This window comes from Dama dama, chromosome 24, assembly GCF_033118175.1.
Source record: "Dama dama isolate Ldn47 chromosome 24, ASM3311817v1, whole genome shotgun sequence".
Lineage (NCBI taxonomy): Eukaryota > Metazoa > Chordata > Mammalia > Artiodactyla > Cervidae > Dama > Dama dama.
In genome coordinates this window covers 57,221,337-57,247,652 of record NC_083704.1, presented here as the reverse complement: position 1 = coordinate 57,247,652, position 26,316 = coordinate 57,221,337, and the positions used below count along the sequence as shown (strand labels likewise).

The following is a 26,316-nucleotide window of genomic DNA, read 5'->3' as shown; positions in this document are numbered from 1 at the left end:
TAAAAATAAATTTAAAAAACAATAAAAAAAAAAGAAGAAGACTGGTTGCTTCTTGTAATCTAGACTTTCTGAATTGAGGAAAGCCTCTCAGTTTGCAAACAGGACAAGATTCTTCCTGGCTTAGTTTGGGTCCCGGGAAATTGACCCCTGGTCTCAGGTTGCCCCTCACTTGCTAACTCCCGCTTCACTTAGTCGCAGTGGGAAATGTGAGCACTAGGGGGCCTTCGTCCACGCCAGAGCTGCTGCTAGCCCCGTGCAGTCACTCAAGAAAACAGTGAAGCAGAAAAAAACGCCCATATGCTAGGTGGGAGGTGAGGTTTTGATGATGTCACAGCAAGAAAGTCAGGAATGCCTATATCTGATCCTGTTGGACTGAAGTTGCAAAACTCTAGGAGATATCATTTATATCCCTAGGAATTGTGCAATGCAGTGACCACAAGAGGGAGAAACAGAGGACAGATAGAAACACAGTTTCACTTTGTTATGACCAGGGCTAATTCCCAGTTCCCTGGTGTAGGGCTTTGATAAAGCTGGTTATCATTCAAGTTCTAAGAAATTACACTATCTCCTCTTAAAAATTCAGATCTAATTCCAGAGATCACATGCAAGCAATGGGTAGGCTGAAAACATGTGCGGCCAGAAGAGAGAAGCAGGATGGCAGAAATCTGCCTTCCTGGGGCCCATCCTGATTCCACATACAACCTCTTGGAAGATGGAAATAGACTAGACTTGCTAGGGCACGTATGGGACCTTTTAACACACAAAAGCCCCAGCTGCTAGTAAGTGTGGCCCAATCTATATTCTGAAATCTGTAAATCGAACAGCAACTCCTCTAACCCAAGGCACGTGAGAAGGGAGACATGGACAGATGTTCTGCTCATCCTACTGTTATTCAATCAAGATGCTGTTCATCAGTCAAACCTCAACTTGTCACTTCACTGAACATCTATAATCATCCTAGTCTTTATGCAACTCGGTAAAGGGGATGGTTAAAACAAAACAAAACAAAAACATGATAGCTTGTCTCAAAAAGATGAGAATTTATCAAATTAGGGAGTCCATGGATATTCTGTTGCCCCATCCAGATCCACTCTCCACCCTGCTCTGTGCCTGAAAAGCTGCCTTGAATGGACCACACCAGTTTTCTCCCTTGCTTTCTGGACTAGGTCTATGGGGAATACCTTCAGGAGGCTGGAAGATGGGAGAAGAGTGAGATCAGAGTATTTGTTCCCCCAACCCTCTTCCTGCAGCAGCACTGGAGGCTGGAGCCACAGCAGATCCATGTCTTAGTTCTGGACCTTGCCAGATCCTCCCACCCCTCGCCCCTTTTGACCTGTTGCTGCCATTCAGCAGCTCAGCTGTGCACGACTCTTTGCAACCCCATGGAGTGCAGCATGCCTGTCCACGCAGCATGCAGGCTTCCCTGTCCTTCACCATCCCCCAGAGCCTGCTCAAACTCATGTCCACTGAGTCAATGATACCACCCAACCATCTCACCCTCTGTTGTCCCCTTCTCCTCCTGCCTTCAATCTTTCCCAGCATCAGGGTCTTTTCTAATGAGTCGGCTCTTTGCATCAGGTGGCCAAAGTACTGGAGCTTCAGCCTCAGCATCAGTCCTTCCAATGAATATTCAGCATTTATTTCCTTTAGGATTGACTGGTTTGATCTCCTTGCAGTCCAAGGGACTCTCAAGAGTCTTCTCCAATACCACAGTTCAATTCAAAAGCATCAATTCTTCTGCGTTCAGCCTTCTTTATGGTCCAACTCTCACATCCATACATGACTACTGGAAAAATCATAGCTTTGACTAGATGGAATTTTGTCAGCAAAGTGATGTCTCTGGTTTTTAATACACTGTCTAGGTTTATCAAAACGTTTCTTCCAAGGAGAAAGCATCTTTTAATTTAATGGCTATAGTCACCATCTGAACTGATTTTGGAGCCCAAGAAAATAAAGTCTCTCACTGTTTCCATTGTTTCCCCATCTATTTGCCATGAAGTGATGGGACCAGATGCCATGATCTTAGTTTTTTTGAATGCTGAATTTTAAGCCAGCTTTTTCACTCTCCTCTTTCATCTTCATCAAGAGACTCTTAGTTCCTCTTCACTTTCTGCCATAAGGGTGGTGTCATCTGCATATCTGAGGTTATTGATATTTCTCTCAGTAATCTTGATTCCAGCTTGTGCTTCATCCAGCTCAGGATTTCTCATGATGTACTCTGCATATAAGTTAAATAAGCAGGGTGACAATATACAGCCTTGATATACTCCTTTCCCAATCTGGAACCAGTCCATGGTTCCATGTCCAGTTCTAACTGTTGCTTCCTGACCTGCATGCAGGCTTCGCAGGAGGCAGGTAGGCTTCCCATCTCTTTAAGAATTTTCTACCGTTTGTTGTGATCCACATAGTCAAAGGCTTTAGCGTAGTCACTGAAGCAGAAGTAGATGTTTTTCTGGAATTCTCTTGTTTTTTCTATGATTCAACAGATGTTGGCAATTTGACCTAGAGCTGGTAACAAATTTACCCATCTCAGGGGACTGCATTCTCCCTCCACCCTGCTGACCTTTGTAAATGATCCCTTGATTAAATTCCTCTCAAACTGCCCAATTTGAGTGTGTCATCTCGTGCTGGGACCCTGAGTGACATGAGAAGACAATATATGGTACATGAAAACAAGCTGGCAACAAAAGAAATGAAACTTAAAAGCTTTTGCACAACAAAGGAAACCATAAGCAAGGTGAAAAGACAGCCTTCAGAATGGGAGAAAATAATAACAAATGAAGCAACAGACAAAGAATTAATCTCAAAAATATATAAGCAACTCCTGCAGCTCAATTCCAGAAAATTAAACAACCCAATAAAAAAAAAAACGGGCCAAAGAGCTAAGCAGACATTTCTTCAAAGAAGACATACAGATGGCTAACAAACACATGAAAAGATGCTCAACATCACTCATTATCAGAGAAATGCAAATCAAAACCACAATGAGGTACCATTTCAAGCCAGTCAGAATGGCTGCTATCCAAAAGTCTACAAGCAATAAATGCTGGAGAGGGTGTGGAGAAAAGGGAATCCTCTTACACTGTTGGTGGGAATGCAAACTAGTACAGCCGCTATGAAGAACAGTGTGGAGATTGCTTAAAAAACTGGAAATAGAACTGCCATATGACCCAGCAATCCCACTTCTGGGCATACACACCGAGGAAACCAGAACTGAAAGAGACACATGTACCCCAATGTTCATTGCAGCACTGTTTATAATAGCCAGGACATGGAAGCAACCTAGATGCCCATCAGCAGACGAATGGATAAGAAAGCTGTGGTACATATACACCATGGAATATTACTCAGCCATTAAAAATAATTCATTTGAATCAGTTTTAATGAGGTGGATGAAACTGGAGCCCATTATACAGAGTGGAGTAAGCCAGAAAGAAAAACACCAATACAGTATACTAACGCATATATATGGAATTTAGAAAGATGGTAACGATAACCCTACATGCAAGACAGAAAAAGAGACACAGATGTACAGAACAGACTTTTGGACTTTGGGAGAAGGCGAGGGTGGGACGATCTGAGAGAATAGCATTGAAACATGTGTATTATCAATTATGAAACAGATCGCCAGTCCAGGTTGGATGCATGAGACTAGTGCTCAGGGCTGGTGCACTGGGATGACCCAGAGGGACGGGATGGGGAGGGAGGTGGGAGGGGGGTTCAGGATGGGGAACACACGTAAATGCACAGCTGATTCACATCAATGTGTGGCAAAAACCACCACAATATTGTAAAGTAATTAGCCTCCAACTAATATAAATAAAATGAAAAAAAAAAAAAAGGAAAATGCATGTTAAGTGTTCAGGGAAGACTTCCTGAAAGCGGAGGGGGTGAAGCTGGGCCCTAAGTACAGGAAACTACTCCTCTGAGGAGAGCTGTAGGAAGGGGTTAGCTTTGCAAAGGCAAAGTTGAGAATGAACAGCAGATGTTCAAGGAACAGAGACTAACTGTCAACGTGGATGGGAGTAATCAACAAGTGAGGAAGCAAGGACACGCTGACGCTAAGGGTCTGGATGTACCCTACTGCCAACGGGGAGTGACACTGCTACAGTTTCAAACTGGGCTGGGGGTGGCTTGGTCCTACAGTGACCATCACCACGCTCCTCCCAGGTTCTCCTTAATTTTTTTGATCCAAGAGTGATAGATCCTAGCCTGACTTAAGCCAGGCCAATCGGAATTGAGAAATCTAATGAAGACACGAAGAGAGGGGTGGCAGTGACTGCTCCTGCGGCTGTGGCCTAGAGTGGGGCTGCATGACCCTGAGGTCCTTCTCACCTTCCGCGAACTGTCCAAACCACAGGCATACAGTCATTCTTGACTCAAGTTGGGTCATTTATAAATCAAGACAAAGTGACTTAAAAATGAGTGCTAGAAAGCAGGCTGCAGGCGCATCAAAGACTTTCAGAGAGATGAGACTCACATCCATATCCCAGAAAGGGAAAATGGCAGCCCATGGGATAGAGCAGTGAACAGTGAGTCAGGCTATCACCTTGCACTGTGGGCCCACTGAAGACAGAGCTTGGCCAGGGATGGGGCAGGTGGCAGGAAGGTGATGCTATTCAGCAACCTCGAAGGATGAGGGATGCCAGAACCAGAGGGTGGCTGCTTCTGAAGGCACTGAGAAACTTAGAGCAATAAAAAAACACTCAAACACCAAAGTTTTCATCTTCAGATTAGAATGAAACAGCGTTTCTGTGACCATGTTGGAGAGGTGGGAATCTTGTTACTTGAAGTCGCCAGGTTACGACTGTTGGAAACCAACTCAGAGCTGGAATTGGCAGGTGTCTTAATGTAAATTGAATTCACACACTTACCAAAAAGCATGAATGAATGTCAAGGCAGTAAGTGAGACAGACCAAGAATCGGACTACCTGGACAGATGCAGAGGTCCTGGGAAGCCCCGACCCTCACTGCCCTCTGGCACACCCTCATCTACACCTTTCTTTCCGAAGAAAGCCACTTTTCCTTAGCATGACAAAGTTAACAGTTCACCCTATGTCCACGCTTTAAGGTTGCTTACCTAATAAATAGAGTTTGAATTCAACACAACCCAGAAGATAAAATGCAGAATCAGAGTAGGGAAGAAAATTCCATAAGGAATTACAGAAAATTTTCAATACATATTATCAAAACTCTGAGTTTGGATTTTGAGAGTACTTACAAAAGTGAGCAGAATAGAATTTTAATTGGGCTGAATTTACTTATATGTGCACTCATCAGAAATACTAAACTCAATGGCTGAGGTTCTGTGAGTTTGTTGACTGGGCAAATACAGACTTACACCAAACGCTCATCCATGCTAGGCGAGTGTTTTGTTAGGCCAGGGATCCCCTGGAAGAAGCCAGAGGAAGACTGTACATTATATCGCCTCTCACGTGCATTCTGACTTGTCTACCTCACTCCCTTTCTCTTTAGAGCAGGGAAGACAAGACTAGAGAGAGAAGGTCATCCGCACTGGTGGTAGGACGGGCTATAACTAAAATACAACACAATTCTTGATCTCAGTGAGGTAGGGAGTATTTAAGTGTGGGTGTTTTACCATCCAAAGAGACAATATAGGTGTGGCCATTATGAAAGTCAATAGGCAAAGGATAGCGATCTGGGCCCAAGGAGGGATCTGACACCCAGAAAACTCTTACTCAAGAAAATTTCAAGTCTGGCAAAAATCAGATCTTCAGCTGATTACTTTAGCTGAGATTGTATCCTCTGTCCAAATATTCAGAAGTGAGTAATTTTACAAAACCAGGGGTGCTTGAATGATAAGAAAACTACACTTCGTTGAGAAAAAGCTTTAAAAAATTGCCACTTGTGAAAACCTTAACCCTCACCTTTCTCAAATGCACCCTCAGCTAATTTTCTGGAATAACAGGCACTAGGAAAAGAAAAGAAACAGTCAAACAAGGTCTTCCCTGTAGCTCAAATGGTAAAGACTGCCTGCAATGCAGGAGACTTGGATTTGATGTCTAGGTCGAGAAGATCCTCTGGAGAAGGGAATGGCAATCCACTCCAGTATTCTTGCCTGAAGAATCCCATGGACAGAAGAGCCTGGTGGGCTACAGTCCATGGGGTCACAAACAGTCAGACACAACTGAGCGACTAACTCTACCACTACCAGGAAAAGAAATACGCTTTTTAGTAGATGCCAGTTGTAGAGTACAGTAATTCCAAAAGACCCAAGGAATCACTCGGAGAAGGCAATGGCACCCCACTCCAGTACTCTTGCCTGGAAAATCCCATGGATGGAGGAACCTGGCAGGATGCAGTTCATGGGGTCGCTAAGAGTCGGACACGACTGAGCGCCTTCACTTTCACTTTTCACTTTCATGCATTGGAGAAGGAAATGGCAACCCACTTGTGTTCTTGCCTCGGGAATCCCAGGGACGGGGGAGTCTGGTGGGCTGCCATCTATGGGGTCACACAGAGTCAGACATGACTGCAGCGACTTAGCAGCAGCAGCAGCAAGGAATCACTGAGGTCAGCCTCAGAGTAATGCTCATGAGAGTCAGGTGATAGAGTTTTGATGGATTTTGTATCACTGTGGACTGGATAGGGCCCTGAGCTTACCTTGTGATTTTTGTCCCCAGACCTCAAGTGCTGTGCAGGAAGAGATATACACAAAAGGCGGGATTCCCACGCTGACTTTCAGACAGTAGACAATGGTTACTATGAAAGGAAGGTCCAAGTGGAAGTAATCACAGGCTTCCTGTTCTCCCAATCAAGACCAGAACACTATCCTATAAAGAAAAGAGCAGAAATCAGTGTCCCATCACAGATAAGAAAGTTGCAGACACACTGATTCCTTTAATAGTACCTCCTTATAATTCTCCAGTTGGCCGACATAAAAAACTGATGGGTCTTAGAGAAGAACAGTAAAATATTACAACTAAATCAGATAGTGCCTTTAATTGTATATGTTCTTTTAAGTTTGGTTCCACTGCTGAAGCAAATCATTACAGTCCTGGTAATTGCCATGTAGATATTCATCTAGAATGGGGGTTGGCAAATATTTCTGAAGGACAAGTTGTTGCATTGTGTTGGTTATCTAGGGCTGTAAAATAAATTACCCCAAACACAAAGGCTTAGAACAACAGCACTCATTATTTCAGAGTCAGGAATTTGGATAATGGGAACACCTAAAAACATTCATATCTCACATAAATGCTCAACAAATGGAAAAGAGACTCTGATAATATGGTGTGCTGGTTGCCCTCTTGTAACATCCAGATAATTTATCATGGGGCTCATGAACAAAGTAAACAATGGTACTTAAAAACATGGACTTCTACTTGTTGAGGTTATCTTGGTTTCTATTATGACTGTGTGCCAATTTTCCTTCAGGAAAAAATCAACCTAAACTCCAATATGGCACCATGCTCAGAGCAAACCAGCCAGCTTCCAGATGCATCACGGAGGGGGACAGGATTGGTCTTCAGTGGGCTAAATATTCTGTAACTGGACTGTTTCCCTTACTCATGCCTCTGCTAACTCTGTCTATCCTTATACCTCCTGAAGGCCTTATACATCACCATAGTACCCTAACCAAAGGCAAAGAGTTTATTTCACAGCATAAAGTGGAGGGTTTAGGCTGATGCCCAATGTGGCCTCCTGGTCTTGGTTCTAGTTATAAACTCACATTTATTTAGAATCAATTGAACCTGCAGAATGGTGGGAAGGCCTATTGAAGAATTTACTAAGAACAATGAGAAGCAGCCACTTGAGCCCTTTAGAACTTCAGCCATTCTTGAGACTCAGGGGTATCAAGTACTGTGGAAGCTAGGACTGAATCTCAAGGCTGAAAACAGGGCAGTAAGTTAAAAATCTGCAAAAGGAGTCCCCACACCCTTCTTCACCCTGCACAGACCAGGTGATTATCCTATCCATCCCCACAGGAGACCCTCAAGTGTCTCCAGAGTAAATAAACTCAAGGTTCTCCACACTCAGAGGCACACAGTGGAGGGCAGGGGTGAGTGCTGGACTCAGACCAAAGAGATTAGAACACAGCGTCTCATGCCAAATATTGAGACTGCTAGCCCCACTTCAAAAACACCAACTTTTAAAAACTCTCTAGCCAGGAAGAGCAGGAGATGAGATTCTCCTCCGCAGAAACAAAAGATCCTAGAGAAAGATACCTACAGGTTGTGCTACAGTTCAGGGGTCCCTCAATAGAATGATGAGCTCACTATCTAAACATCTATGATAACACCACCAGTGGACAAGCTCTGCCCACTCAATGCTCCCCACCAGCTTTGGTGTCTCACTTTTAAGTATAAATGGAATCCAACGACTGCAAGACATTGAGGACAATAGCCTACATGGAAGACAGCATCTGGAATGAAAATCTAGGAGAAAAGGAACTTAGAGGCAAGGGAAACATGAGGACATGGGAAAAAAATGAAAAAAAAAAAAAAAAAAAAAAAAAAACGAAAACAAAAGAAAAAAAAAACCCGCCAAACATGTAATATACATTCTGAATTCTCAGAGAGATTAAAAAGTATGGCTTCTGGAAGCAAGGAGAAAAGGAAAAGAGAGCAAGAACATTCAGAGAAGAGGAAATTAAAAATATAAATTTTAAAGAAAAGTTAATGGAAGGTTTGAAAGATAAACTGTAGAAAGTGAAGTCACTCAGTCGTGTCCGACTCTTTGTGACCCCATGGACTGTAGCCTACCAGGCTCCTCTGTCCATGGAATTCTCCAGGCAAGAATACTAGAGTGGGTTGCCATTTCCTTCTCCAGGAGATCTTCCCGGCCCAGGGATTGAACCCGGGTCTCCGGCATTGTAGGCAGATGCTTTACCATCTGAGCCACCAGGGAAGTCAAAGTTGAAAGATAAAGTAGAATAGAAAAACTAATAGGAAATAGACCATAGTAACAATTTTTACTATTTTCCCAGAACCTGGTCGAAGGGTTTTATAAATTAACTCATTTAATTCTCATAACAGTCCTCTCATGTAGAGATACTCTCCACAGCACATCCTTATAAACTATAAGAAGAAATAAATAAGTATATTGGGAGTTATAAGGAAGAAAAATGGGTAGCAGGAAAGAACAGAAATGGCCCGAGCAAGGACACAACACTGGTAAACGACAGTGGGGCAGCGGGTGCGCCGTTCTGAGAAACCACCACATTCAACCTGAAGATCTGTACAGAGGCGGAGTTTCGGTCAAGTATGAAGGTAGTGTATGGGTACTGTGTTAGGCATGTAAGGACTTTGAAATTTACCTCCAATTTACCTGTTCTCAAGAAGAGACCAGAGAAGGCAATGGCACCCCACTCCAGGACTCTTGCCTGGAAAATCTCATGGACGGAGGAGCCTGGTGGGCTGAAGTCCATGGGGTCGCACAGAGTCGGACACGACTGAGCGACTTCACTTTCACTTTTCACTTTCACGCATTGGAGAAGGAAATGACAACCCACTCCAGTGTTCCTGCCTGGGGAATCCCAGGGACGGGGGAACCTGGTGGGCTGCCGTCTATGGGGTTGCACAGAGTCAGACATGACTGCAGTGACTTAGCAGCAGCAGCAGCAGGAAGAGACAAAAGATATGCTTCAGCAAAATGAGGACTAAGCAAGAAAGAGGGGGGTCTCAGGAGCCTAAAAACACAGTTTAACATAGGAGAGCAACAAAGGGGACTCAAGGGCCCTCAGACACAGTCCAGACTGGTCCTGAAGACAAAACATAGAAGATGTGGGGTCTGGACATTCTGAAAAATTACTGTTGGGCAATAACTGACAGATCAAACTGAAGCATTTGGGAAAACCGGTGATGCGGATATAAAACAAAGTAGATGGGAGGAAGCCAATCAACTGCAGGAACACAACACATTGGCTCCACAGTGAATACTATTGATGCAGTTATCATGGCATGAACACTAACTCGTGGATTTAACCAGAAACCAGACAGTAACCATATTGAGAAGATGTAGAGATGGGAAGGAAGTGTGAGTGAGCTAGTCCTCCCCTACAAGAACAGGAAATCAGTAAGTAATGCCTAAAGGTGTTAGACTGTGAGGCAGCAACTGAAGCATATTACTTAACCACATGTAAGTAAGCAGCAGGAGGACTGACCAGCAGAGATGAAAATGGCTGCCTGGGAGGAGTGGGGCAAAGGTGGGGAGAAGTGGAGCCAAAGATGCTATTTGTAATTGCTTTTTTTTCTGTCCTCTGTGGCCAGCATCTAATTTTATTAACTATGCACTATTACAACTTTCACAAAAATAAATTTTAAAATTTTGATGTCATTATATGCGAAAATAAGTGCAAAAGGAAAATAAGAATAGGATACGCTCTAAGGCTCTGACAACTGGAAAACCTAAGCTCAAACCTGACTGTGTGCTGGCTTCTTATTAATAGTAACCCGATCAACTAACAAAACACTGTCCAAAACAGTAACTAAAATATGTTTAGAGTATCAGAACTATATTAAATTAGAGGCTAATCAATTACACATTTTGGGTAAACGCTGAATGGCCCAATGTTACTTAAAATAACTGGCCATAGCTAAGGCCAAAATGGATGGTCACTATCAGAGAAAAAAATTGGTGGGATTTACATACAATCTGAAACCTTATTTTAAAATATAATTTCAACTGTATCATTAAAGGTGAGTGTTCTCATCTTTAAAGTCTGACATCGTGGTGCAGAGATAATCACTTCTCTGCACTGTCAACATTCAGCAGCTCCTGTGGTCACCACGTGCCACATGTAAAGTCTTACATAGATGGCTTCCTGCTGAGGGTGGCTGAGGAGCAAGGGCTTGGGCTTATCATGCCAGTGTGGGAAAGTGCTCACAGTGATGTTGTCGTGGGCTTACTAAGCTTTCCTTTCCTTATCTCTAATGGTAATCAACTAAAGTAACAGTTTGTCTCCTCTTTAACTCCTGGAATTAAAGATACCATCACTGGTTGCTAATGCAATCTCACTATTAGTGCACAGCTTCAAGAGGATGCCTTCTGAAGAGGGTTCTTAAAAGCTGACTATTTGGACGCCTCTTAGGAGTCACTTTCATTCCTCTCAGCCTTTTCTTCTGGGGCTCCAGTCAGCTTCTCATAGGTGTAGCCTGACGGCGCCTGGTCTGGGCTGGTACAATGCTTCTCATCACCTACCCCAGGACTCCTCCACTGACACTCAGCACCATGTTCATGAAGGCTGGAAGTGCAGGCAACTTGATGTCCAATGGAAAACAAAAGCTGACAGGGAAATGTGTCTGCCTCCTCCCCTCGAGATGGACAATCTTGAGAAGCATCTCATAGCATCCAGCATGTGGCAGTGGCCACAGCGCACTTACTCTTTGCCTGCCTACTACCCCAACCCTCACTTCCACTGCCTGATGAAGCTCTGGCACATAAATCTTGATCTTAGGCTCTGCCTTCTGGGAAACCCAAGTGAAGACAAGAGATGATGATTATTTTCTTCACTTTCATTTTAAATATGTAGTATTTTCCCATGCTTGTTTCATACAATCACTTGAAAAAGGGTTGTTCTTAAGTCTTGAATCTAATAATGTGCCATAAGTAATCCAAATGGCACCAAACATTTTAAAAAACTCTCTCAGATTCCACCTGCATCTCAGCTGTCATCACAGGCACACCTATGGAGAGGAAGGACAGCAGGATCTTCACAGCCGTACCTGGTCAGAAATACTTGTGCTTTCAAGATGGCTTCTTCAATAGGTGCCAGTATATCAGTTATTTTTCCACAAGCAACTATTGATTGTTACCAAGTCTTCCTGTGATAGCACTGTTAACTGTAAGGTGTATTAGTTCACTTTCTTTGGTCAAGCAGCCTTTCTAACACATCAAGGATGCTATTTCATTTGTCTAAGCATTTTGGAGAACTGTGTACCAAAGCAGTTTCACTATCTCGTATATGTCACACATTTTATCTTTGGCTAAACACTGAATAATACAAGTGGCCGTCTACCTTTTTGCTTATGACCAGCAATCTGCTACATTATGCAGTGTCATAGGTACTTTCTGAAAACACAGCTGAAAGGTGTGAACAAAACACTGCATGCTTGTGATCCCTAAATCACTCACAGGCTCACCTTGTGTTTTCCATTATCAGTGACAATTACAGAACATTCTGTTGATTTTCCATTCCATACATGTTTTTTCTTTCCCTCAGATTCACTAAGTTGTTATCTGCATGAGACCCAGAAATCTCTTGACAAACAAAATAAGAGGCATACTAGAACTGTGTGATTCCAAAATGTTTTTAAAAAAAGATACCTGGTTGTCTCTGCATGTCCAAATAGCAGGTGCATTGTACACAAAACCAGCACATTTAGGACTGTACGTAATCCATGTTTTCTAGAAGAATCTTTGCATCTAGAATTCATAGCCTGGACAAATTTCAAAACTCTTCAACTTCTGAAAATGTTTGGGAACCTCTAGAAATATTTTTAACAAGCTTTTTGTTTCAATTTTAGCCTCTGTTTTCAACTGTCTTTTGAAAACAAAGATTCTGCCTTTGCAAAACATTCCTTTTTAAACTTCTTTATTTTTCAGTTGGAGGATAATTGCTTTACAATGTTGTGCTGGTTTCTGCCATATATCAACATGAATCAGTCATCGGGATACATCTGTCCCCTCCCTCTTGAATCTCCCTCCCAGTAAAACATTCTCGTGAAGTAGATTATTTCAAAGTTTGGTTAATGAAGCAAAATGTTTCCCTTCTCTCCCCAACATTTTGTTTTTTAAAAAATACCTCATATTCTTTTTTATGTCAGGATCAAAGAAAATTTATCATGAAAATTTTCATATAGTCTTCTGACATCCTTTTGGAAAATTTTAAGGTGAAAATCTTCACATTTTGCTTTTAATTCATCTTCATAGGATGAGAAGAAATCTCAAAGAGAAAACTTTATCCAAAGATTTCTGGCTAAAATTGAATTAATTAGACTAAGACTCAATTACAGTTCTTAAAGGTCATTTTGTTTAATTTTACAAATAATTCTAGCAGGTCAAGCAACTATAAATATCAAAATTATAACTGACTCTCCAAAATCTTTATTCTTTTTTCTATTCTATCTTTTAATGCTATTCATATGCTTATAAATATTTTTCAGGCTAAAATTGACACAATACACTTGCTATAGCACACAAATAAAACAAATCCTTATTTCCTGCTTTTAAGGCCAGTCTGTTTGTCCACTTCCCCGTAATGAATCACAGCCCTGTCACGGCAAAGGGACCCGCGTGACTCAGTGAGGCTGTAAGCCCTGCTGTGCGGCGCCATCCAAGACACACGGGTTATTGTGAAGAGCTCTGAGGAGACGCGATCCCCCGGAGGAGAAAATGGCAACCCATTCCATATTCTTGCCTCAAGACCCTCATGAAATGTATGAGAAGGCAAAAACATGGGACAGGAAGATGAGTTCCCCAGGTTGCAAGGTGTCCAATATGCTACTGAGGAAGAGTGGAGGGCAATTACGAATGGCTCCAGAAAGAATGAAGCAGCTGGGCCAAGGCAGAAATGACACTCAGTTGTGGAAGTGTCTGGGGGTGAAAGTAAAGTCTGATGCTGTAGAGAACAATGTTGCATAGGAACCTGGAACATTAGGTCCATGAATCAAGGTAAACTGGACACGGTCAAGCAGGAGATGGCAAGAATGAACATCAACATCTTAGGAATCAGTGAACCAAAATGGATGGGAATGAGTGCTGCACTCAACTGCTTCAGAAATGTCTGCCTCCTGTGACCCCATGGACTCAAGCCCTCCAGGCTCCTCTGTCCATGGGACTCTCCAGGCAAGACTGCTGGAGTGGGTTGCCATGCCTTCCTCCAGGTGATCTTCCCGACCCAGGGATCGAACCCATGTCTCCTGCTCTCCTGCATTGCAGGTGGATCCTTTACCCACCAAGCCACCTGGGAAACCCAAAATGGATGGGAATGGGTGAATTTAATTCAGGTGACAATATTATATCCACTACTATGGGAAGAATCCCTTAAAAGAAACGGAGTAGCCCTCATAGTCAACACAACTGACTATGCCGCACAACTGCACTCATTTCACATGATAGCAAAGTAATGCTCAAAATTCTCCAACTCACGCTTCAATAGTATGTGAACCAAGAAGTTCCAGATGTTCAAGCTGGATTTAGAAAAGGCAGAGGAACCAGAGATCAAATTGCCAACATCTGTTGGATTACAGAAAAAGCAAGAGAATTCCAGAAAAACATCTATTTCTGCTTCATTGGCTACACTAAAGCCTTTGACTGTAAGGATCACAACAAACTGTGGAAAATTCTTAAAGACATGGGAATACCAGACCATCTTACCTGCCTCCTGAGAAACCTATATATAGATCAAGAAGCAACAGTTAGAACCAACATGGAACAACAGACTGGTTCCAAATTGGGAAAAGAATACACCAAGGCTGTATATTGTCACCCTGCTTGTTTAAGTTATATGCAGAGTACATCATGCAAAATGCTGAGCTGGATGAAGCACAAGCTGGAATCAAGATTTCCAGGAGAAATATCAATAACCTCAGATATGCAGATGACACCACCCTTACGGCAGAAATCGAAGAGGAACTAAAAAGCCTCTTGATGAAGATGAAAGAGAGGGGTGAAAAAGCTAGCTTAAAACTCAACATTCAAAAAACAAAATCATGCACCCTGTCCCATCACTTCATGGCAAATAGATGGAGAAACAATGGAAACAGTGAGAGACTTTATTTTCTTGCACTCCAAAATCACTGCAGATGGTGACTGCAGCCACAAAATTAAAAGACACTTGCTCCTTGGAAGAAAAGTTATGATAAACCTAGACAGTGTATTAAAAGCAAAGACATCATTTTGCCAACAAAGGTCTGTCTAGTCAAAGCTATAGTTTTTCCAGCAGTCATATACAGATGTGAGAGTTGGACCATAAAGAAGGCTGAATGCTGAAGAATTGATGCTTTTGAATTGTGGTGCTAGAGAAGACTCTTGAGAGTCCCTTGGACTGCAGGGAGATCAAACCAGTCAATCTTAAAGGAAATCAGTCCTGAATATTCATTAGAAGGACTGATGCTGAAACTGAAGCTCCAATGCTTTTGGCCACCTGATGTGAAGAGCTGACTCACTGGAAAAGATCCTGATGCTGTAAAGACTGAAAGAAAAAGAGAAGAGAATGGTAGAGGATGAGATGGTTAGATAGTGTCACTAACTCAATGGACATGAATTTGAGCAAACCCCAGGAGACAGTGGAGGACAGAGGAGCCTTGTGTGCTACAGTCCATGGGGTCACAAAGAATCGGACATGACTTAGTGACTGAACAAGTTTGCCTATTTATTTAACCAATAGAAATATGTTACTTTTGTACATAAAATTGACAGCTTATTACCATCAGTTTTTGCAGCCATCTTACCCTTGGAATATTCAATGTTTACATTTTAATTGGTTGACTGAATTTCAACATATAAAAGCAAATAAGGTCACTTTTGAGTCTTAAGTTACTTCTAAATGCTTATGTATCTTTGGAACTGAATTCAGTTATTTATAATAAACTTATGCTTGTGTTTCATATATTCATATGATGTGGATCTGCATAATCACATGACCATTGATCACGCAAAAGTTCCAAAATCCCAAAAATAACACTGATGCAGCAACTAGCTTTTTGCCCTACCAAACTAAGGTCAAAGCTGAAGCCCAAATTAGATTCTTTCAAGCCATATTTTTTTTACCTGCCTCATATTACCTCAACCATATTTTTGGATGGCATTTAATTCTTACATCAATTATATCCATACTGAAAAGAAAGAAAGAAAGTGAAGTCGCTCAGTCATGTCTGACTCTTTGCACCCCCATGAACTGTAACCTACCAGGTTCCTTCGAGTACTGGAGTGGGTTGCCATTTCCTTCTCCAGAGGATCTTCTGGACCCAGTGATAGAACCCAGGTCTCCCGCATTGCAGGCAGACACTTTACCATCTCAACCACTGGGGAAGCCCAAACCCAAACTGGGTACTGGTCAAAATCTATGTTTTGTCTCTTGTGATTCATGAGAAGTTAAAAGAGAAAAAAGACAGAACATCTGTGTAGTTATTTCCAGAATCATAGCTATTTCAGGAAGTCTTATAAGAATCCTAAAGATATATTGGTGTAATGCTTTTTTCTTACTGTGCCTGAAAGTCAATAAATTATTTTTAAATTATGTAAACATTTAACTCATTTACCAGCTGAGACAGCATCTTGAAGCTTGAGATGATCTAACCTCTGAAGCAGAGCCACGAACCACAAGGTGAAGATGGGTGGAGAGACAGGAGGCTGTGACACATCTCATGTTTTTACCTCATGATCCACTCATAAATACTGTTTCCGGTTTTCACACCTCTAAGCTCCAATAGTTTCAAGGTTTTAGAACCCAAGTGACCCAAAAAAGTTCTTAATTGGAAACTGAGAATGCCACCTGACTCCACTATCATTTCCTTACACAATCAGAGAAATGGTGAACAACAGAAAAAAAGAAAAACATATAGATGCATATACATGTGTATATATATATTCTGGAAGGGTACGTATAATATATGAAACATAGGGGAATGTTTTGTGCATTGCCTTATACCCCAAAGTAGGAACTAACAGAAACAACCCCAGTCCTATACAGACATTTCTATGAATGTCTCAGGTGACTGAGGAATGATAGACTGGGCCACCTCAAAGGACTCCATCCATGGAGGTGGTGGCCACAGAAAAGGGGAACCTGAAATAGTAGTGGAGGATGGAGGTCTTAAAATCCAGGTGCAAAAATAAGTATTGTTTCTGCCTGTAGTTCTCATCCCTCTTTACTTCTCCCATTATTGTGTTTGAGTTATGCTGGTTCTGGTTAAATTTAACATTTGGTTCACAGGTTACAGATGATCAGCTGGGCTGAAGTGAAAGTCCAAAAGAAACTAACGTCACTGGGAGAGCATGGGCTTGGATAACTGAACTCAGGAACTCATTTCTAGATGCAGCACTTGATGACTTTGGGCTACCCTCCAAAACACACATTAGGTATATAATTTTACTTTTATAGAATGATATTATACATGCATGTCTGAGGGTATCTATTTAGTACAGTTTTTTTTGTTTCTCTCCTTTTTTTCTACCAGTCCTTTCATCTCCTCTCTGCTCTATCCTATCTGATATCCCCAAGTCTCACAAATGGCCCATGTTCTCTGTCCTAATGCACCATATCCATACACAGTTGTCTGGGGTTTTGTTTTTCTTTTTTGCCATTGTTTTTCTTGTTTACAATACACAAGACACTGTTCTTTGCATCTTACTTTCGAACACAACAATACTTTGTGGAAGTTCTTCCTCATCAGCTGGTTTGGCTCTAATTCTTTCTGTTTAATGGCATAATAATATTCTAGAGTGTGGCTGGGCCATAATTTATTGAACTTTTCTGTGCTGTGTGTATGCTTAGTCGCTCAGTCGTGTCTGACTCTTTGCGACAACATGGACTATAGCCTGCCAGGCTCCTCTGTCCATGGGGATTCTCCAGGCAAGAATACTGGAGTGGGTTGCCATGCCCTCCTCCAGGGGATCTTTCCAACCCAGGGATTGAACCCAGGTCTCCCACATTGCAGGTGGATTCTTTACCGTCTGAGCCATCAGGGAAGCCCGAACCTTTCTAGTATTTAGCATTAATCACTTTTCAAGATTCTTCTTTTTTACTTACATATCCTTACATGCCAGTCACTGGTACTTTCAACTCTATGGCACTGGTTCCCAGGTATGGGGTTGGTGGGGCACAGGATATATGTTTTAAATTTTAAAGAATCTGGAAAATTATATTATAAAACAATAATAATAATTTACTTTTCCACAGACAGCATATGAAGAAACCCCTCACTTTTTCCTATCTTTCACCAACTCTTCCTAATGTGGTCAGTATGATGGACATAGAGTGATTTTTCACTTTGAATGTAATTTGCTTGTTTGAACATATTTTATATTTTTTAGCCACTTGGATTTGGTGTTCCATGAGCTGTCCACTCATTAGATTAAAAAAAACAGACACACAAAAATGGGAAGGATAAACAATTATAGGTGAAGTCTACATACATGCAACACTATGGCAACTCATTGGAAAACTGTGAAGAAAGGAGAGGATGACTAGAAATTTTTTAATTATCAAAATTCACCCAAGAAGAAGTGGAAAATACAAATGGGCTGATTAACATAGAAAATTAGAAAGGTAAATTAATATCTCCTTTTAAAAATATCAGAACCAGATAAACTCATAGCTAAGTACTATCTAACTTTTTTAAAGAAGAGACAATTTCTGTGATATTTAAATTGTTGTAGTTCATAGAAAACTATGGAAAAATTCCCATTTAATTTTGTGAGGTCAGTCTATTTTTAAAGAGAGAAAGTGCAACTATATGTCAATCTCACTTATAAATTTATTAAGTAAAAGTCAAAACATTGGGGAATAAAATCTAGCAGTACATCAAAATAATAATATACTGTGGGAAAAAAAATAATATACTGTGGTCAAGTGATGATAGCTAAACATGAAAAGGTATCCAGATTAGGAGTTCTTTTCTCTTAATGCATTAGATTAACAAACTAAAGAACAAAAACCACATAACTACATTAATAGATACTAAAAAATTATTTGATAAAAGCTCAGCAATTATCTCCAAAATAGGGGAAATTATGAAACTATCTGTGCTGAAATCTGTTACCAAAAGTTCTCAAAATGTATCACCCCAAACTAGCCAAATAAGTCAGGCACCATCTATCAATGTTTGCTACCCTCATTATAATTCAATATTACCTTAGAGGGTCTAACAAACACCAGATAAATGTCCAGATAAAACTCTGGACATTCATACACCTAGAAAATTCAAGAGAAAGAAACTTCTGGAACACATACTAATCAACGGTGTTTCCTTATATTAATGATACGGCATAAGAATTTAGAAGCTATAAAAGAAAAGGTAAACATATACACTTTTCCACTTTTTGTAGGACAGAAGAGACCAAGCGTCCCTAACCTCGCGGTCAACACCCTGCTGGGAACTGGGCTGCACAGAACAAGGTAAACAGCTGGCGAAACAGAAACCATCCGCCACCCTGGTCTGTGGGAAAACCGTTTTCCACGAAACCGATTCCTGGTGCCAAAAAGGTTGGGGACCACTGGAATAGACCACAGCAAACCCAATATAAAAGTAACTGGAAGACCAATAAAGTATTGATATCTACAATATATAGAGTTCTTACACATTTGCAAGAAAAAGACAAACAACCCCACTATAAACAAGTGTTGAAAGTCACACCTTGATGAGATAAGGAACTAAACTTTATACCGCAGAAAGCAAGTTTCCCCTCAAAATGGTTGCTTCTAGCAAAGGAAACTGTGTCAGATGAACAATCAGATTACAGCCTCCCTTAAAACCCCCTTGCACCATCACCACCTAAAATCGTATGCCCTCAAATGCTACTCTTATATCTCATATCAGGCTGCCTTGGTTGTAGATGAAAGAGAAACACCATTTAAATCTCTGGAGCACTGATTCCTGACTCTAGCTTGACAGTACCCCTGTGAATTCTAGTTCACATATGTTGGCCCTGAAATCCTGCCGAGCTGCAGAGAAGTTCTGCTGGCCCTGGATGGCCGCAGCCTTCTTTATACTCCTGATCTGTAGTGTGGCTCTGAGAGACACATCACCTGGCTTTTGGAAGCAGATTTAGGTGCTGTCTGCAGCTTCACCACCAAGCCCCACCCACCAACTGAGCTGTTTGGATGCAATCAGAACCTGGGTCAAGATACTCCATTAGAGCCTTGTAGGATGCACCATGGGACACTTCTTCTGGTGCAAAATAGCAGTCCAGCCACCCCCCTGCCCCTGTTCTAGGTGAGTCCCCACTCATCCACATTGTTGGTTATGACACAGCGACCTAGGCAGAGGTGAAGAGAAACGAGGTGACCACAACCCACCAGTTTCTGAACTGCCTCTGGGTCCCAGCCCAGGGGTACAGCCTCCATGACCTATGAATCACACTCTTTACTCTGGAGGTTGTGTGGATCCTCTGCAGAAAGCACAGTCATCTGAGAGTAACAGCAGAGGGAGTGTGTGGGGACAACCAAGAAGGGGTAAACAAGGTGTGGATGGGGGAGGCATCGGCATCTCTCTACCCCGGAGAGAAGGGGGATACGACAAAAGCAAGGTGGGGAGTCTCTCAGGGAAACTGACACCGAACTGTGACACATCCCAGGAGTGAGTGGGCTTAGAGGTTAGCAGGGGACAGGGAGATGCAGACTTTCAAAAAGTAGGGGGAGAGATGAGTCATGCAGATAACTCAAAACCTGCAAGGAGGAAATTAAGCACTTAAAATCAAAGGTTGTTAGTTTCCATCCTTCTAAAGAAGTTAAGACAAAAGGGCAAAAAGACCAGGTAAGAAGAGGGGATTTCAACACAGGGATCAAAACTGAGGCAGCCTGGGCTGATAGAGGGGCAAAGATGTTTTCTGTTAATGGCCCATGATCCTAGCTCAAGTCCATGAAGAATCAGGTAGATTTTTGCGATTCTTCTGAGAGCTCCCATGGTGCCTACCAAACATGTAGGAAGCAGTGTTCATGGATGCAGTCCTAAGCTCAGATTCACAACAGATAGAGGGGAAATGTAAGACCTACTCTCAGTGTTAACTATTAGAAGGCACTCAACAGCCTTGATGTAGGTAGGGCCTTTTTCTCTGACATGAGGTGGGTGGACCAGCAACTTCCACATCACCTGGGAGCTTATCGGAATGGCCCAATATCAAGTCCTACCCCATACCTACTGAATGAGAATTTGCACTTTAGCAAGATTCATTCCCCAGAGGTCATGTTTGAGAAACACTGATACAGGCAATGAGGCAGAATGAAGAGACTACCTGGAGGTGGGACTGCTGCCCAAAGCTTCACGGAGAAGTTGGGTCTTGGACAATCTATTGTGTATGGATCCTGAGTGCTGGGAGGGAAAAACTGGAGGTATCCTCAAGGCCCATGTCAAATGCTTCACACATGTGAACTCAGTATGACACAACCATCCTGTCTATCCTCTTCTCAGTAGACTTCCCAAGGATGTTTCAAGCCAGGAAATGGCTCCGGTTATCAGGTGTGAACTGACCCACTCAAAGAAACTGGCCTGGGCTACCAAGACCCTTCTGCCGTTGCTTTCTGACTGCACTCGAGAAGAGGGTTGGGGTTTCTGCAAGGGGTCTCAGAATGACCTCGCTATACCAGGCCTTTCTCTCCCTTACTCGTGTGACCTTTCTGTTGGGGAAATATGTATTTAGGTACAAGTAATATACTTCCTTCCTATTAAGGTGCCTGGGACTGTACTTTTGCTTTTAGGAAACCCATAAAAAGGAAAATTTCAACTCAATCCAAAGAAAGGAATAACTCATATGTTAAGAATGGCCCTAATCCCTTAGCAAGGGACTATCTTCTAGGTCCAGAAAGGGGAGATTAATCTTAATGGATGCTTTATGTGAGGCAGATGCAGCCTCCACACCACATTTCCCCAAACCCAGAACACCTTTTTCTGAACTGTGTTTCAGCACCTGACCTACACTGAGGAGTATTCCACTTTAAAGTGACTCTTTGCAGTGCTCCGCTGTATCTGTTCCATGGGTCTTGTTAAGGATATTGATTACATTGCCCTAGTAGCTGCCATCATGTGCTCCGTGATACACCAGTGACCAGCTGCGATAGAAAATTAGAAGCAAAAGGAAAAAGAAGTCAAAGATACTCTTCTGTGCTCCAGAAGCTCTGGAAGCTAGTCTGTTTTCTGTGAAATTCACAGGGTCTTTAATACATTAATGTGGGACACTCCAAGAAGGAGATCTGATAGATATGGGCTTTCCAAACTTATTTAACCACCTTTTTCAAGACAATCTTGTCTGTACAGACTTCACCATGTTCATTTCGTCTCAAAGAAGACCCACGAGAGACACTTTTCTCAAATTCAGTACCAAGAACGGCATTTCCTGGGGAACTACTCTGCTGATTTTGTGAGTCCTGAGAATTCAAAGCTAGCTGTGTTTTACTCTTTTCATTTGCTGCTGAGCTGAGGGCAAGACGGTGGAAGGTCTCCAGAAAGTATACCAAAATTTGGAGCACACCCTCTGTGGCCTGACTCACTGCTGTCCACTTGTTTTCCTCCATTTCCTAAATGATTTATCTGAAATGTTTCTCTTGACCTAGCTCTATGTAAGTCACATTAAATCTTTTTCCAAACAAAAATTCAGAGAGGCTAAGCAACTCACCCAAGGTCACACAGCTTACCAGAGAGGAATTCAAGATTCAGCCTCAGCTCTGCCCCTTTTTGAGGCCTAGGTTCTCCTAGGCCACCCTCCTAGTCCTGTAGGGCCCATGAAAGACCTGGATGTGTTGGCGACAATGCTGGCAGGAAATGACCATTATTAAACAATAATGCTTTGGCTTAACCTTCCCTCTGCCTTTGCTTGTTTCTTACTGCCTAACCTCCTCTACACCCACAGTTTAGGATCCTTTCCCTATTTTCCAAGACTTTTCATCAGCTCCCCAAGTCCAAGACCCATAATCTGTGTCTCACCGCTCCAGCACATGTACTTCTAGGTAACCGGATACATGAGAACAATGTACTGAGTGGTCAGCAGAGACCCTAGCAATAATAACAGGGGTGATCAATTCCAGCTGAGTCTCTCCACCTGCACACAACAGAAACCCAGCCACAGGGGTGGCTTGACTAATTATGGACTTGTCTGACTTGCACAAATACCCCAGCTTCTGCGTCCAGCTCTCTACTCTACATCCCTAGAGTAATATTTTTGTTCCCCTGCTGCCACACGGGCTCCAGATGGCTGGCCCACTGCCAGCCTCATATTTGCATTCTAAGCAGGAAGGAAAAAGAAGAGATAAATTAAGAGGAGGAGGAGGGGGCAGTAAGAATATGAGAGAAGAACAATTTCCTAGGAATTCCTAGTAGATTCCCCTCTCAGTCTCATTGGCCGAGATGGTGCCACACAGCCATCCCTAGCTAGAAGGAGACTGTCCTGAATGTAATCACAGTTAGAAAGGAAGGGAGAGACACAGAGGTGGGCGGTCAGCTGGTATGATCTGCCATGCCAGAGGCCACCCCAAATGCCTGAGTTGGGTACAAGATACAGAAAGCAGGCAGCAGGAACTAGAGGGGGAGCACCAGGGCTGAAAGGTGGGCAGAGTCAAATAGGGGGTGCACCCAGGGTCACTGTGCTGCATCCCAGGCTCCCCTTCAGATCAGAAGGATTCATTCCCCTTGTGCTGGGAGGGCTGCCAACCCAGCCACAGCTGTCAGCCTCCTCTGGGCATCACTTTGGCTGAAAAGAGTCACAGACCCTTAACAGCCTTCATCCACTGCCTCTCCTCTTCGTAACTCTACAGGGTCCTCCCAGCTCCAGAGCTCCCCATGGAGTCAGCTGAGGCCTTTGTTGAGACTGCATGCAGCCCAGTTTCTCCCTCTTCTCAATCTACCTCTTGTCTTTCCCTCCCACCTGAGGTATCCCTAAGCATTCCTGATAAACACCCTGCAGGATGATTTCCCAGAGGTACAGTCTGCACCAAGGAATTTCAAGTTCAACCCAACATGTGTGTCTGGTGAATGTGAGTACATCTGAAGCCCTGCGCTGGGTGCTGGGAATGGAGGGGGCAGCGAATACAAACATGAACAAGCATTACTCCCCACCTTGAAGGAGCTCACAGGCTTGTGCAATGAAGCCGGGACAACAAGGAGCTAAGACACAAGACCAACCAGAGCACAGCAAGGATAAAGTACAACGGATGTTCACAGGAGGAAGGTGTCATCAGTAGCCTGGACTGGCGCAGTAACAGACTAGGAAATCTGGAGGAGCTTCAAGGAGAGGGAGCCTTTGAAATGGCCTCTGAGGATGATACGGCAGAGCCCACGGCAAAGCAGCACTCCAGGCAGGGCCAGTGTAAGCAGAGGCACAGAGGACTGGGCGTGGGCCATGTCCACAGGGTGGTTACACAAAATGGGAAGTGAAATTGAGCACTAGCTCCAAGTCAGACAGCCAGGGTTTGACTTCCATCTCTGCCTTCTCTGAAAGAGGGGGATCAGGCATATTCCTTAACCTGTCACAACCAGGACTTTCTCCTCTGCACAACAGTGATTTTACATTCCCTTTCCCCCAAGAGCTGTTGTGGAGACCAAGAAGCTAAGACATGTAGACCACTACACAGACACCTGGAGACTCCTGAGGCTCAGCTGACAATCTAGTTGTTATCACACAAGTAGAGATGTTGAGGAGGCTTTGGTGCTCAAAGTGAGGTCCCCAACCAGCAGTGTCAGCAACACGTTGTTAGAATAGCAATCTTGGGCCCCACTCACCCCAGACCTACCGAGCCAGCAACACTCTGGGTGGGCCTATCAATCTGTACTTCAGCAAGGACAAGTAGGAGAAGCACTGTGAGGGAGGGCTTGGAAACAGTGCAAAAAAGCCCATTTGGGGAGAAAGCCGAATCATTTCCGTAACCTTGTCTTTCACCCCACTTCCTTAGACTCATAATGAAATAGCAAAAGAGACATCAGAAGAAGAAACACCCAGGGAAGAGGCTCTTCTTTACTCTTCTCCCTTTAAGGTGCCGTTAAACAGAACAAGAGACAACTTCCCAAATTCCACAGACTGTTAGACCTGTGATAGAGTCTGATATTCCTTCCTTTACTTTTGGAGAAATTGAGGTGCTGAGGGGTAACGAGCCATGATCAGTGTCTCAGATTCAATGGCAGAGTCAGGACTGAAGATCAGGCCTCCCAGCTTCAAACTATGATGATTAAAAAATGAAATTGTTTTGGTCAAAGAGGAAAGTAACTGAGAAAGTAAATCAAAATGAAGCTATGGGGGGGGAAAATGAAGCTATAGGAGATCTGTGTGAATAATTAAGAGCCAGTGGAGTTAGTGAGCAGAAGGGCTGCATCTACAGTACCATTTTTGCAGAATCCTCAACCAAAATTATCAACAAACATCTGTTAAGCCTCAAATTCCACCATTGTAAGTAAGAGGTTTTCACACACGACAAACCAGGTAAACCTAAACCCACTGCTACCTCAAAATTAGAATTTCCAGAAGGCTTTAATTACATAAGGGATGAGGAGGAGAAGAGAAGCAAGACACATTTTACAGAGCCATACAAAAGAAAACTACAGCTCCTAAATTCTTAGATTTAAATGGATCTGTAAAGGGGAAAATAGCTAAAATGTTACACAGAGAAAGGGCTGTAAAAAGTATCTACATTAAAGTCCAAATTTTGTGAAACTACAAAAAGAAAGAGACTCTTGAAAGTTAATACCTCAGTCTTAATTAAAAGAAGTGGTGAGCCCAGCTGGAGTTAGGTGGATCAATGTGGCCTCTGTGTAGGAGCCCTCCCTCACAGTGCTTCTCCTACTTGTCCTTGCTGAAGTACAGACTGACAGGCCCACCCAGGGAGCTGCTGGCTCAGTAGGTCTGGGGTGAGTGCGGCCCAAGTGAGCAGACGACAACAAAAAATGAACAAGGATTTTTAAAAAGGAGCCTGACTGAAGTAAGGAGATCTTTGGCTGCTCTTAGCTCTGGGTTTTACCAATATGTGGCTGGAGGAGCGATAGGCAAGGACAATTTTGTAGGTTGTTCCCTGAACAAGCCTGCTGCTCCTGCTATAGGGGCAGGTGACAACTAAAATCCATGAGGCACTCTGCTCACCCAGCCACATGCTCAGACCAGTGCGGGGTGACACGTGTTCCTAAGCTCTTAAAACCAAAGGACAGAATCATGCTTCTGGGTTGCCTTGTAACACCTGTCATTTAAGTCTGTTCAAAGTAACTGCTTGGCAACCCATTCAGTATTCAGTATTCAGTTCAGTCGCTCAGTCGTGTCTGACTCTTTGCGACCCCATGAACCACAGCATGCCAGGCCTCCCTGTCCATCACCAACTCCCAGAGTTCACCCAAACCCATGTCTACTGAGTCGGTGATGCCATCCAACCATCTCATCCTCTGTGGTCACCTTCTTTCTCCTACCCTCAATCTTTCCCAGCATCCCATACCTTTAAACAAATGATGTGTTCTTTTCAAATAATACCCTCATTTTCTTCATAAAATCCCAAACTCAGAAGACCCAGTGAATCATTCAGAATCAGTATCCTGGTTGTTTAGACAAAGCAAGAATCTTCCCTCAGAGAAGAATGTGAGCAGATTTACTTTTAGGAAGGGGCACCAAATACAGTGCAGTCGTTCCTGCTTCTGGAGGCAGAGTCATAACTCCCCTTATTATTAA

The 26,316-nt window shown here is 42.9% G+C and overlaps 1 protein-coding gene across 2 annotated transcripts in view; it reads left to right on the top strand.

Moving 5' to 3' along the window:
• Positions 1 to 19,242, top strand: part of CCR3 (C-C motif chemokine receptor 3) — a 58,263-nt gene extending 39,021 nt beyond the window's left edge. For both annotated transcript variants that reach the window (XR_009690392.1, XR_009690391.1), the window contains 2 exons: positions 16,901 to 17,046; positions 19,015 to 19,242. The gene's annotated coding sequence lies outside the window, so the exon portion shown is untranslated. The remainder of the gene's footprint in view (positions 1 to 16,900; positions 17,047 to 19,014) is intronic.
• Positions 19,243 to 26,316: the final 7,074 nt, after the last annotated feature.